The sequence below is a fragment of the Macaca nemestrina genome, chromosome 7, assembly GCF_043159975.1.
Source record: "Macaca nemestrina isolate mMacNem1 chromosome 7, mMacNem.hap1, whole genome shotgun sequence".
Lineage (NCBI taxonomy): Eukaryota > Metazoa > Chordata > Mammalia > Primates > Cercopithecidae > Macaca > Macaca nemestrina.
In genome coordinates, this window is record NC_092131.1 from 150,142,765 (window position 1) to 150,157,521 (window position 14,757).

The 14,757-nt window shown below is 44.8% G+C and overlaps 1 protein-coding gene across 4 annotated transcripts in view; it reads right to left on the bottom strand.

Annotated features, from left to right (window-relative positions):
* The window catches only part of LOC105490220 (mitogen-activated protein kinase 6), a 63,555-nt gene that overhangs the window by 23,327 nt on the left and 25,471 nt on the right, over positions 1-14,757 (bottom strand). The window contains exon 1 of one of the 4 annotated variants that reach the window (XM_011755650.3): positions 12,113-12,259. The exons of the other annotated variants lie outside the window; for them this stretch is intronic. The gene's annotated coding sequence lies outside the window, so the exon portion shown is untranslated. Of the gene's footprint in view, positions 1-12,112; positions 12,260-14,757 lie in introns of those variants that run through there. 4 annotated transcript variants of the gene reach the window in all.

Genomic DNA, 14,757 nt, shown 5'->3' on the forward strand with positions numbered 1-14,757 from the left:
GTAGCTTACCAGTCTATTTGTAACAAAACACTTAAAAAGTTTGTGAATAAACTTTTGAATTAAAAAAATATTTCAAGGCTGGACACGGTGGTTCACGCCTGTAATCCCAGCACTTTGGGAGGCCGAGGAGGGAGGATCACGAGGTCTGGAGTTCAAGACCAGCCTGGCCAATACGGTGAAACCCCATCTCTACTAAAAATACAAACAGTAGCCGGTCGTGGTGGCACATGCCTGTAATCCCAGCTACTCCGGAGTAAGGCAGGATAACTGCTTGAACCAGGGAAGTGGAAGTTGCAGTGATGCCATTGCACTCTAGCCTGGGCGACAGAGCGAGACTCTGCCCCCCTGCTCCCCGCCAAAAAAGTCAAACAACTTAAGTCCAACATATCATTTGCCATTATCCAGCTGAACCATTAGTCTTGTCTTTGGTCTTTTAGCCACTGGATTTTCAATGCTGTTATGTGATCTAGCCCATGTGATTATGGAAGTAAGTAATAAAAATACATTTTGGGGCCAGGCGCGGTGGCTCACGCCTGTAATCCTAGCACTTTGGAAGGCCAAGGCGGGTGGATCTCCTGAGGTCGAGAGTTGGAAACCAGCCTGACCAACATGGAGAAACCCTGTCTCTACTAAAAATACAAAAATTAGCCCAGCATGGTGATGAGTGCCTGTAACCCTAGCTACTTGGGAGGCTGAGGCAGGAGAATCGCTAGAACCTGGGAGGTGGAGGTTGCAGTGAGGTGAGATCACGCCACTGCACTCCAGCCTGGGCAACAGCAAGACTCCATCTCAAAAAAATAAAAATAAAAATAAAAATAAATTTTTGTATTGGTAAAAGTTTCAGATTTTTAAAAAGGGCTTTAATACCGCGTCTCCCTCCCACCAAGGTTTTTCTGTTTGTACACATCTTGATTCTTCCTGCTCCCCAGGAAATACCCTAGGAAAACCAGTTTGTTTGTTTGTTTGTTTGTTTGTTTGTTTGAGACAGGGTATTGTTCTGTCACCCAAGCTGGAGTGTAGTGGCCTGATCACTGCAACCTCTGCCTTCTGGGCTCAAGCGATCCTCCCACCTCAGCCCCTCAAGTGTCTGGGACTACAGGCAGAAGCCACCACACCAGGCTTTCTTTTTCTTTTCTTTTTTTTTTTTAAAGTATATGTGCTGCTGAGGCAAGCAACACACACGGCTAATTTTTGTATTTTTTGTAGAGACAGGGTTTCACTATGTTTCGCAGGCTGGTCAAGAAAACCAGTATTTCTCAAAGGCTCCACTATTTCCAAAATTTTACATCTCTAGTCTCTACCTGAAATAGAATGCTTGTTCATGCCTACCCTTCCTGCCTTAACGTAAACAATTCCTTAAAGCTCAGTCATGTTTTACATTTCTGACTGTAAAATCAGTTCCATAGACAAATGAAATAAGAACAGTAAGATCTCCCAAGTTCTCTCTCAAACTTCTACTTCACTAGAAATCTAGTCAAGCACAAATGCTTTGTCAAAAATTACACCACTGTTATCTGACAGAATAGCACTACAGTAGGCGTTGTAGCCAGATTAGGAAAGCCATGAAAATGAGAGATCCTTACTTAAGGCCTCCATCCACATCTGCCCCACTTAAATTTTATTGAGACCAAGAAGCCTCACAAACTAGAAACTTCAAGGAGAGTGCCTTTTCAGAATTATCAGTGACTGGTCAGCAATTAACCAGGTAGAGTGGGTAAAAAATGATACTAGGGAAGGGAGGAGCTTTGCCTACACTGAGAACTGCAGAGCCATCACTATGTACTCAGATGATGAAGACTATACATTCTAACAAGAGAAGGTAGTATTTATAAACCAAACTGTAATTCCACTAGACAATGAGGATTATACCAATTAAACACCTGGGAGGGGAAAAGGATTTACAATGGCAGTGCTTGTTCAGTGATTCTGCCTCATTGCTCTGTGAGTAGTAGTCTTCAGGATCCTTCACTATCCATTAGACCAAATGCTGCTGGAGCGCCTTTTCAGCCAGGATCTTGGAAAGTAGACCCACCTTAATTAGTAAGTTGGGAGTCATGCTGTACCTCTACATCATACAGTGGATCCATTAAGTGTTTACAATTCAGTCATATTCCATTATTCGGTAAGTATTTGATAAGTATCTGTGTCAGTCAATCCCTTGGCAATGGGGATAAAATGGTGAGTAAAGAGAGACTTGGGCTCTGCCTTCGTGGAGTTTATCGTGTGACTAGAGACAATTTTTTTTTTTAAAGAAGAAAAGTAAACAAGGAAATGAAGAAAGGACAAGTGGTACCAAGGAATGCTACAAGATACTACTGAGAGTCTGCGCATTGGGGGTCTGACCTAATTAAGAAAGTCAAGATGTGTGTGCCTGGTAGCCATAAAAAAGGCAGAGTAGGCCGGGCGCGGTGGCTCAAGCCTGTAATCCCAGCACTTTGGGAGGCCGAGACGGGCGGATCACGAGGTCAGGAGATCGAGACCATCCTGGCTAACACGTTGAAACCCCGTCTCTACTAAAAAAAAAAATACAAAAAACTAGCCAGGCGAGGTGGCGGGCGCCTGTAGTCCCAGCTACTCAGGAGACTGAGGCAGGAGAATGGCGTAAACCCGGGAGGCGGAGCTTGCAGTGAGCTGAGATCCGGCCACTGCACTCCAGCCTGGGCGACAGAGCGAGGCTCCGTCTCAAAAAAAATAAAAATAAAAAATAAATAAAATAAAATAAAAAAGGCAGAGGCCTCTCATGCTCTCCTAGTGACCCTAGAAAGAAAATTGTTCCCTCATCACCTTAACTCTTAGGGCAGTTATATTCCAAATTCTGATGTCTCCAACTACCTCCAACTTTCACGTCAACCATGGAGCTCCTTGGCCTGACTAAAGCATATATAAAACTCAGCTGGACCAGCAGATGGTCACTTCATCCTCTATCCACATCAGTGTCCTATTAATTGCCATTATCTCCACCATCTTTCATGCTTAATTTCATAAAGGCAAAGTTTAAAGCTTAGACCCAGGAAAAAACTGGGGCTCCATATTCTTTTTACATGTTCTACACACTTCAACAAGGGAGTAAAAAGGAAGGTAACATAAAGGGACCCTTTCCAGCATCTTTTCAATTTCTCTGCCTCCAAATAAATGCTACCCATTCCTACCAACCAGTGCTGATTCTGGGTGGTCTGGGGAGTGATCACTAAGTTTTATTAGCTGGTTTGATGTTGTTTTGGGTTTTTTTTTGTTTTTGAGATGGAGTCTCGCTCTGTCGCCCAGGCTGGAGTGCAGTGGCCGGATCTGAGCTCACTGCAAGCTCCGCCTCCCGGGTTTATGCCATTCTCCTGCCTCAGCCTCCCGAGTAGCTGGGACTACAGGCACCCGCCACCTTGCCCGGCTAGTTTTTTGTATTTTTTTTAGTAGACACGGGGTTTCACCGTGTTAGCCAGGATGGTCTCGATCTCCTGACCTCGTGATCCGCCCGTCTCGGCCTCCCAAAGTGCTGGGATTACAGGCTTGAGCCACCGCGCCAGGCCCGATGTTGTTTTGTTTTTTAAAACTTGGTGAATAAAAAGAAGTACAGAGAATAATTTATAAGAATAAAGTTGACTTTTTGCTTTATCTTTGGCTTTCTTCCAGTGATCTACCATGCCATGGAATTAAGAGCTCTCTATAATCCAGGCTGGATAGCAGCTTCCTAAGTTTATAAGGCAGTTCCCTGAAACTGCATTAGCCACAACTGTCTGCTCAAGCACTGCTCTCTTTGCTATATTACTTCCTGCTGTCACCTGGTCTGCCCCCACACCAAGAGCAATGCTGGTACTGGGAGTTAAGACTAAGTATATAAAGTAATGAAATGCAAACAAAAGAAGTAACTTTACTTTGTCCTATCTCGCCAATCTATAGAAACTGAATTTTTTTTTTTCTTATTAAGGAGCAACTTGGCCTACCTATGTCAAAAAGGAAGTCTAGATGTGCAAAGAAAGTTTGAAGTAAGGGCCACAAACATAAAGGTTACTTTTCTGGCTTTCTCCTCAACCTCCTGCTCTGCTGCTTCTCTGGATAAATGCTGACATGGGTCATCTGGCCTGTTCACATTCACTGACAGCACTTCCCCCATCCCCTCTCCACAAAGGCTCTTACTCATTTTGCTCTTCATCGACAAGCGAGTAATTTGAGTTAACAGGAACCTAGCCAACCTCACATCTCCTCGGCCAAAACCCAGTTGCTTTTGGACTGAAGGGAAAGGTTGAGCTTTTCTTATATTCACCTAGGGCTATCTCCTAACCTGGCACAGATAAATGTAGCTGTAGCAAATTGGCCCTTCCCTGAGATCATGTCTCAAGCTCTCATCAAAGCTACTAAGTTTTTTGGGCAGAGAAGGCCAAGTGCTACAGCTTAGCTGCTTGCTCACTGCATTCTTGACAAAGCCCTTGCTCCTAACATATGGCGGGTGGCCGTAAGAGCTACCAGGGACCCTTTCAGGATTTGGACGTCAAGGAGGCTGAGAGTGTAAACTGTTAACAACAAATAATCTTAGGAACCTGGGAAGAGACACAGGACCTTAAATCTAAAATGCCAAAGTCTAAAAGGCTTTGGGTAGTATCAGTAACTATGCTTATCTACAGAGACAAACTTTCAAAGTCAGAGAAGACAGTAACAAAGTATTCAACTTAAAGACAAAACAGACTGGGCATGGTGGCTCACACTTGTAATCCTAGCACTTTGGGAGGCCAAGGCGGGCAGAACACCCAAGGCCAGGAGTTGGAGACCAGCCTGGCCAACATGGTAAAACCCATCCCTACTAAAAATACAAAAACTAGCAAGGTGTGGTGGCTCACACCTGTAATCCCAGCTACTCAGGAGGCTGAGGTTGGAGAATCGCTTGAACCTGGGAGGCTGAGGCTGCAGTGAGCTGAGATCGCACCACTGCACTCCAGCTTGGGCAACAGAGTGAGACCCTGTCTCAAAAAAAAAAAAAAGCGCATGCCATTATGTTTATTTTGTTGCTTATCTCTAGTTGTTCATTTCCGGCATGGATGACTTACAGTAAATGTGTAACTAGATTACAACTAGTAAGTCTAGTTACAACCAGGCGGGGTGGCTCACGCCTATAATCCCAGCACTTTGGGAGGCCAAGGCAGGTAGATCACCTGAGACCAGTCAGACCAACATGGCCAAACCCCATCTCTACTAAAAATACAAAAATTAGCTTGGCATGGTGGTGCATGGCTGGAATCCCAGCTACTCAGGAGCTGAGGCAGGAGAATCGCTTGAACCTGGGAGGTGGAGGTTGCAGTGAGCCAAGATCGTGCCACTGCACTTCAGCCTGAGGGACAGAGCGAGACTCCATCTCCTAGTTACAGCTTTACTGTAAGTCATCCATATTAGAAATTCAAAAATTCATAGACCAGATAAACTAGTAATAACATCCCTATAGATTCTCCCAATTCTAAGTCTGTAACTTACAAAACCACAGAACAAGTCTTATATTCCTTTAGTTTTATTCCCAAGCCCTATGCTAATATGTATGCTCAGAATGGGAGAGATGTTATTTGAATTGTTGTATACTAAAGAAATACAATCCTCGCCGGGCGCGGTGGCTCACGCCTGTAATCCCAGCACTTTGGGAGGCCGAGGCAGGCGGATCACAAGGTCAGGAGATCAAGACCACGGTGAAACCCCGTCTCTACTAAAAATACAAAAAATTAGCCGGGCGCGGTTGTGGGCGCCTGTAGTCCCAGCTACTCGGGAGGCTGAGGCAGGAGAATGGCGTGAACCCGGGAGGCGGAGCTTGCAGTGAGCCGAGATCGCGCCACTGCACTCCAGCCTGGGCGACAGAGCGAGACTCCGTCTCAAAAAAAAAAAAAAAAAAAGAAATACAATCCTCTCGGCCGGGCGCGGTGGCTCAAGCCTGTAATCCCAGCACTTTGGGAGGCCGAGACAGGTGGATCACGAGGTCAGGAGATCGAGACCATCCTGGCTAACATGGTGAAACCCTGTCTCTACTAAAAAATACAAAAAAAAAAACCTAGCCGGGCGAGGTGGCGGGTGCCTATAGTCCCAGCTACTCAGGAGGCTGAGGCAGGAGAATGGCGTGAACCCGGAAGGCGGAGCTTGCAGTGAGCTGAGATCCGGCCACTGCACTCCAGCCTGGGCGACAGAGCCAGACTCCGTCTCAAAAAAAAAAAAGAAATACAATCCTTTCTACAAATTTATGGCTGGAAATTTTTAAATAATTATAATAACCCTTCATCCAATTTCTTATCTTCTTCCTGGCAGGAGGCTTTATTCTAAAATTCCTAACCTAATTAACATTAAAGAAATATTGGCACAAATATAGGACAGGAGCCATGTGCACAGCCTCTTTCTTCAAGCACCTTTGGACACCTGAGGATTCTAACCAGATGAAAATATAAATTTTCGTAGCAGTCAGGATAATAGATGGCCCCCAAAAATCTAAGTCGTGCTCATGCCACAAGTCCAACGTAGCTGTCAGCCAAGCTGTTAAAGTACCTACCATCTCTACCAATGACATGCAATGTAGCAGAGAAAACAAGCAACAAAGCTTCCATCCAAAAATGACACCATTCACTTCTCTCATTTTACTGACTAAAGTAGGTCACATGGTCATACGTGTATAACCAAGGGAGTGAGGAAATGCAATCCCAACATGGGCCCAGAAGCAGAATGAGCCAAGATGTTTTTAAAACATCTTTTACACAGACTAAACAGATTCAACTCTCCCATCCCTCCATTACGTTTCATTCAACATTTTACTGAATGCTCACCATGTGCCAGGCATTGTTTTAGGCATTAACGTAGAGCAGAGGTCATTTTTTTTTTTTTTTTTTCTCAGTCTTTAGCTCATAGGAACACATTATTATTCCTGGAGCACAGGGACATGTAGTGGATTCCTCCCTATCTCACTAACATTTCACTTTTCTTTCTCTTCTTTCTAATAACGTTTTCACTTCCTTTTCTTTTGCCATCCTTCCCCAATCTAATCTAATCTGATTCTTCAGAACCTCTACTCTTCATTTTCCAGGGCACCATTCCCCTCCTTTTTTCTGTGGCTTTGTCTGTTACAAAAGGTGTGGGACTAAGTAGCTTTGGGGACATTTCCTAAGCATAGTACCTGGTAATTAGTAGGTACCCTAATTTATGTACTGAATGACTCAATGTAAATAGCATATGCTACCTGGCAGTAGAAAGCTTTGGAGAAGGGAAGTCCTATCCTCAAATTTTTCAGAATCTGATCACATTCTGATCTACCACTAGAAAACATCAGTGAAGATTCCTAGATATGGTATTTTCCTTTCCAGGCATTCCACCAGGACCCTCACTCTATGCGAATGCATAGGTCTGCCAATAACATGAAGGAGGCAGCTGGTTTCAACCCACTCAGAATGAAGAAATAAAACACTTCAGCTTTGTTACAGCTCTCATCTTATTTTGCTGAGGTGGTGGGGAGGGACTGTGCCACTGAAATAGCATCCTATATAATCAGTCAAGCAGGACTCTTAAAAAGTCCTATCAGCCCATCTAATACCAAAGAAGGTATAATGAAGATATGCAAGACCTTGACACTATTCTTCAGTCCATCCTAGCAGGGTTTAGCACCACAGCTTTTCAGACTACAGATCAAACATGATTGCTATTGTTTTTGAGCTAACTCTGGTGAGGGTCTAAAGAAGGTCACATTATGCAAGGCCATATAAAACATCTCTGGACTCTCATCAAACGGAGAGAACCATACGCTTAGTTGAAGATTCCCTTTCTCTCTTTAAGAGACAGGGTCTTGCTCTGTTGCCTAGGCTGTGGTGCAGTGGCATGATCAAAGCTCACTGTAGCCTCAAGCAATTCTCCCAGTAGGGCCGGGCGCGGTGGCTCACGCCTGTAATCCCAGCACTTTGGGAGGCCGAGGCGGGTGGATCACAAGGTCAGGAGATCGAGACCACGGTGAAACCCCGTCTCTACTAAAAATACAAAAAAAAAAAAAAAAAATTAGCCGGGCGCGGTTGTGGGCGCCTGTAGTCCCAGCTACTCGGGAGGCTGAGGCAGGAGAATGGCGTGAACCCGGGAGGCGGAGCTTGCAGTGAGCCGAGATCGCGCCACTGCACTCCAGCCTGGGCAACAGAGCGAGACTCCGTCTCAAAAAAAAAAAAAAAAAAAAAATTCTCTCAGTAAGCCTCTCAAGTACCTGGGACCTTTAGGCATACACCACGCTTTTTTTTTTTTTTTTTTTTGTAGAAATGGGGTCTCACTATGTTACCCAGGCTGGTCTTGAACTCCTGGCCTCAAGTTATTCTCCCAGCTAAGTCTTCTAAAGCGCTAGGATTACAGATCAGCCCTGCATCTGGCCAATTCCCTAATTTTAAAAAAATTCAGAATGGCATACAATTTTGGAATATCCTTCCTCTTTATCTCTCATTTTCTCCAAACTGAAGAAGGCTTGCAAGATTTGGCTGCCCTGACTATGGAGTAGCCATTCTTTTATTCCTTTACTTTCTTAATAAACCTGCTTTCACAAAAAGAGGGGAAGGGGTGGGGAGGGGAAGAAAGGAAAAGGAAAAGGAAAGGAAAGGGGAAAAGAAAGGAAAGGAAAGGAAAAAGAAAAGGAAGGAAGAAAAAAAAGAAAGCTTGTGAGATGTGAAAACAAAATTTTAAGTTTGTTTCCTATCAGACCCATCTGAGAATTTGGCCCTACTGAAAGAGTCCAGTCTGATTTCACTAGGCTCGTGCCGTGCTTTGAATGTGTCCCCCAAAGTTCATGGGTTGGAAACTTAATCCTCAATGCAAGTGTTGGGAGGTGGGGCCTAATAAGTGGTGATTATTAATCACTAGTAAGAAGCAGATGGGTTAATGTTATTATTGTGGGAGTAGGCCTATTACAAAAGCAAGTTTGGCCCTCTCTTTCTCTTCCACCATGGGATGATGCAGAAAGGAGACCCTCACCAGATGCCAGCACCATGGTATCAGACTTCCAAGCCTCCAGAACTGTAAGAAATAAATTTCTTTTCTTTATAAATTACCCAGTCTCAGGTGTTCTGTTCTAACAACACAGAACTAAGTGGGACAGCTTATATTAAAAGAAATAAACCGTAAGTTTAAAGATCTGGTGTCTACTCCAGGATCTGTGGCTAAATCAGCTGTGTAGTCAAAGAATTTCACATTTTTATGTCTCAGTTCCTCATCAGGAAAACAAAGTGGCTAAACTACAGGATTTCTTCCTTCTTAAGAGACAAGGTCTTGCCCTGTCACCCAGGTAGATCCAGGCAGTAGTTAGGAATACAGGCACACACCACCCCACCTGGCTTAAACTATATGATTTCTATGGTCTCTTCCAGCTCTCAAATTTTGTAATTCTAACAAAAGGCTCAGGATTTCCACTTCTGACTAGAATGCTCAAAGTTGCAAGACACCAAGCCTCACTCTATAAACTGCAACAAGCTGGATAAGCTACAAAAATCATAGTTTAAGAAAAAAAAAAAAACAAAAAACAACCATCAGAAAGCTAAGGATGTAAAGAAATCTAAATAATAAATAAGCTAAATCAGACAAAATGTCAAACCCTTCAGAAGTGAAGAGACCATAGCTATTCTCATTCCTGGCGAAGTGGCAGAACCAGGAATCCACTGACAGGATTAACGAGAAACCAGCCAAACCTATAATGAACTTAATTTTAATGGTTGCATGTGGACTCAGATAATGTATTAGAGAATCTGGAGGAGGCCCAACTACAAGCCCCAATGCTAACTCTTCTCTATGGTTTTTTTTTTTGTTTGTTTTGTTTTTTTTTTTGAGACGGTGTCTTGCCGTCGCCCAGGATGAAGTGCAGTGGTGCGACCTTGGCTCACTGCAACCTTCGCTTCCCAGGTTCAAGCAATTCTTCTGCCTCAGCCTCCCAAGTAGCTGGGACTACAGGTGCGCACCACCACACCTGGCTAATTTTTGTATTTTTAGTTTCACCATATTGGCCAGGCTGGTCTCAAACTTCTGACCTCACGAGATCCGCCTGCCTCGGCCTCCCAAAGTGGTGGATTACAGGCGTGAGCCACTGTGCCCAGCCCCCTAGGGGTTTTCAACATGTGCAAGTCTGAGGGCAAGGAAGAAAAGCGGAGAGAATCTCATGAAAAGAGCCTCTACCATGTTCAAGGCAGCAGCCCTCTCTGTAGAAGGAGATCAAGACAGGAAGCATGGAATAAACACCTCTGAGGCATTCTGAGTCTTCAAGTCTTCAAAGAATGTAAGACAGATAGTCCTCCTAAGGCTAAGTCAAAGAATTAGGGCAAAATCAAGAGATAAGGAAAATCCTGAGTGAGACTAGAGAGCAAAGAGAATTTCCCAGCAGTCCAAAGAACCAGAATCTAGACTGAAAAGCTGAGCTTAAAGATTCAGTAAAGCAGAGGCACATGAAGAGATAACAAGGCCAGACGCAGTGGCTCATGCCTATAATTGCAGCACTTTGGGAGGCTGAGGCCAGCAAGCAGATCACTTGAGTCTGGGAGTTCGAGACCAGCCTGGGCAACATGGTGAAACCCCATCTCTACAAAATATACATAAAAATTAGCCAGGCATGGTGATGCATGCCTATAGTCCCAGCTACTCAGAAGACTGAGGCGGAAGGATCGCTTGAGCCTGGGAGACATAGATTGCAGTGAGCCGAGATCGAGCCATTGCACTCCAGCCTGTGCAACAGAGTGGGACCCAGTCTCAAAAAAAAAAAAAAAAAAAAAAAGATAATGGACAGCCACCCACAAATCTAGAAGTTCGATGAAACCCAAGCAGGATAAATACAAAAAAAATCCATACCTGGTCTGGGTGCAGTGGATCACGCCTGTAACCCCAGCACTTTGGGAGGTAAAGGCAGGCAGATCACAAGATCAGGAGCTCAAGACCAGCCTGACCAACATGGTGAAACCCTGTCTCTACTAAAAACACAAAAATTTGCCAGGAGTGGTGGTGCGCACCTGTAGTCCCAGGTACTTGGAAGGCTGAAGCAGGAGAATCACTTGAACCCAGAAGGAGAAGGCTGTAGTGAGTTGAAATCACACTACTGCACTCCAGCCTGTGTGACAGAGGAAGACTCCATCTCAATAAACAAACAAACAAACAAAAAACATACCTATGCACAGAGTGAAACTGTTGAAAACAAAAAGAAAAGAGAAGGAAGGAAGAGAAAGAACAACTCTTGGCCCCAGGGCACAGTGGCTCACGCCTGTAATCCTAGCACTTTGGGAGGCCGAGACAGGCGGATAGCCTGAGCTCAAGAGTTCAAGGCCAGCCTGGGCAACAGGGTGAAACCCCGACTCTACAAAAAATACAAAAATGAGCCACGCATGGTGGCAGGCGCCTGTCCTAGCCACTTGGGGGGTTGAGGTGGGAGGACTGCTTGAACCCAGGAGGCAGAGGCTGCCGTGGGCTGAGATCGGCCACTGCACTCCAGCCTGGGTGACAGAGCGAGACTCTGTCTCAAAAAAACAAATGACAAAAAAGAATGACTCTTAAAAGCAACCAGGAGTCCAGGCTCAGTGGCTCACGCCTGTAATCCCAGCACTTGGGAGGCAGAGGCGGGCAGATCACCTGAGGTCAGGAGTTTGAGACCAGCCTGGAGAACATGGTGAAACCCCATCTCTACTAAAAATACAAAATTAGCTGGGCATGGTGGTGCATGCCTGTAACCCAGCTACTCAGGGGGCTGAGGCAGGGGAGAATTGCTTGAACCCAGGAGGCAGACGTTGCGGTGAGCTGAGATCGCACCACTGCATTCCAGCCTGGGGAACAAGAGCTAAACTCCATCTCCAAAAAATAAAATAAAAGCAACTTGGAAAAAAAAGCAACCAGGGAAAAGAGAGAAAGTATACGCTGGAGAAGAAGAATAAGAATGATCGCTGATTTATCACCAGAAACAATGAAAATCAGAAGACAATAGAATATTTTTCAAGTACCAAAAGAAAAAAAAAACAAAACTATCAACCCAAAAAGAAAATAAAGAAAAAACAAAATAAAAAACAAAACCTATCAACCCAGATGTATTAGTCACAGTTCTCGACAGGGACAGAAATAATAGGTTATATGTATATATGAAAGGAGCTCATTAGCTTATTAGGGAGAATTGGCTCACAGAATCACAAGGCGAAGAAGTCCCACATCAGGCCGTCTGCAAGCTGGGGAAGAAATAAGCCAGTAGTGGCTCAATCCGAGTCCAAAAGCTTCAAAAGCAGGGAGGCCAACAGTGCAGCCTTCTATCTGCAGCAGAAGGCTGGAGAACCCCCAACAAACCACTGGTCTAAGTCTAAGAGTCCAAAGGTCAAAGAATCTGCAGTCTGATGTTCAAGGGCAGGAGGAACAGAAGGAAGCATCCAGTACGGGTGAAAAATGAAAGCCAAAAGACTCAGCAAGCCAGCCTTATCCCATCTTCTTCCGCCTGCTTTGTTCTAGCCTCAGTGGCAGCCAATTGGATGGTGCCCACTCACACTGATGAGGGTGAGTCCTCCTCTCCCAGTCCACTGACTCAAAGGTCAATCTCCTCTGGCAACACCCTGACAGACACACCCAAAAACAATACTTTACCAGCTATCTAGGCATCCTTCAATCCAATCAAGTTGACACCTAATACTAATCATCACACCAGAATTCTGTATCTAAGGGAAATAACCTTCAAAAATGAAGACCTTTTCAAAAAGACAAAAGCAGAAAGATGCCAGGCACCGTGGCTTATGCCTGTAATCCCAGCTACTTCTCAGGAAGCTGAGGTGAGATAATCACTTGAGTTCAAGAGCAGCCTGACCAACACAGTGAGGCTCTGTCTCCATTTTAAAAAGGAGGCTGGGCGCAGTGGCTCACGCCTGTAACCCCAGCACTTTGGGAGGCTGAGGCGGGCAGATCACCTGAAGTCAGGAGTTTGAGACCAGCCTGACCAACATGGAGAAACCCCCATCTCTACTAAAAATACAGAATTAGCTGGGTGTGGTGGCGCATGCCTGTAACCCCAGCTGCTAGGGAGGCTGAGGCAGGAGAATCACTTGAATGTGGGAGGCAGAGGTTGCGGTGAGCCAAGATTGCGCCATTGCACTCCAGCCTGGGCAACAAGAGTGAAACTCCGTGTCAAAAAACAAAAAAAGAAAAAAAGTATTAAAAAAAAATGGATAGAATCTGTCTCCAGCAGATTTTCACTTCAAGAAATGCTAAAAGAAGTCCTTTAGGATGAAAGAAAAATGTAACCAACCCCAGATCTACAGAGAGGAATAAAAAACTCAGAAAGGGTAAACATCTCGAAAATATAAAAAGCCTATTAAAAATATCTATCCATGGCCAGGCGCGGTGGCTCACGCCTGTAATCCCAGCACTTTGGGAGGCCAGGGCAGGTGGATCACCTGAGATTGGGAGTTAGAGACCAGCCTGGCCAACATGCAGAAACCCCATCTCTATTAAAAATACAAAATTAGCCAAGCATGGTGGCACATGATTGTAATCCCAGCTACTCAGGAGGCTGAGGCAGGAGAATCACTTGAACCAGGGAGTCGGAGGTTGCAGTGAGCCGGGATTGCGCCACTGCGCTCCAGTCTGGCGACAGAGCAAGACTCTGTCTCAAAAAAAAAAAACTTAAAAATTAAAAATTATTGGGCTGGGCACCGTGGCTCACACCTATAATTCCAGCACTTTGGGAGGCCGAGGCAGGCGGATCATGAGGCCAGGAGATCGAGACCATCCTGGCTAACAGAGTGAAACCCCGTCTCTACTAAAAATACAAAAAATGAGCCAGGCATGGTGGAGGGCGCCTGTAGTCCCAGCTACTCGGGAGGCTGAGGCAGGAGAATGGCGTGAACCTGGGAGGCGGAGCTTGCAGTGAGCCGAGATTACGCCACTGCACTCCAGCCTGGGCGACAGAACGAGACTCTGTCTCAAAAAACAAAACAAAACAAAACAAAAAATTATTTGTTCATATTATAAAGGAAGTCATAGTACTGAACATGAAAATAAAATGTTGAAATTTTTATTTTATTTATATCTCGAGAGAGGGTCTCGCTCGCCCAGGCTGAAGTGCAGTGGCATGAACATGACTCATTGCAACCTCCGCCACCAGTGCTCAAGGTGGGTGGACCACCTCAGCCTTTTGAGTAGCTATGCCCATGGTGTGAGCAGCCCCGCCTGGTTCAATTTTTTTATTATCCTGGTAGAGACAAGGTTTCACAATGTTGCCTAAACTAGTCTTGAACTCCTGGGCTCAAGCAAACCTCCCACCTGGGCCTCCCAAAGTGCTGAGATTACAGGCGTGAACCACCATGCCTAGTCAACATTTTCTAATATTTGAATTTTAAAAGAATATAAGCAAGGTTTTATTGAGATTGTATTATATGTGAAGCATTGTGTTGGACATATACCCTTACACTAAATCCTCCCAATAGGCAAAACAAATATTATAATCTTTATTTTAGAGAATTTAAAAAATACATTCAAGATCACACATAAATGAGAGAGCCAGGATTTGAACCAGGTTTGTAAACCAAATTCCAAGATCTCTCACTGTACCTTTTTTTTAATTGACTAGTACATATCTCCCTTCACTCCCCAATCCTTTGAGTAGAGTATATTTCCTAAAGACAAAGACCTTCTTCTGGCCGGGCGCGGCGGCTCATACCTGTAATCCTGGCACATTGGGAGGACAAGGTGGGCGGATCCCTTGACATCAGGAGTTTGAAACCAGCCTGGCCAACAGGGGGAAACCCTGTCTCCCTACTAAAAATACAAAAATTAAGGCCAGGTGTG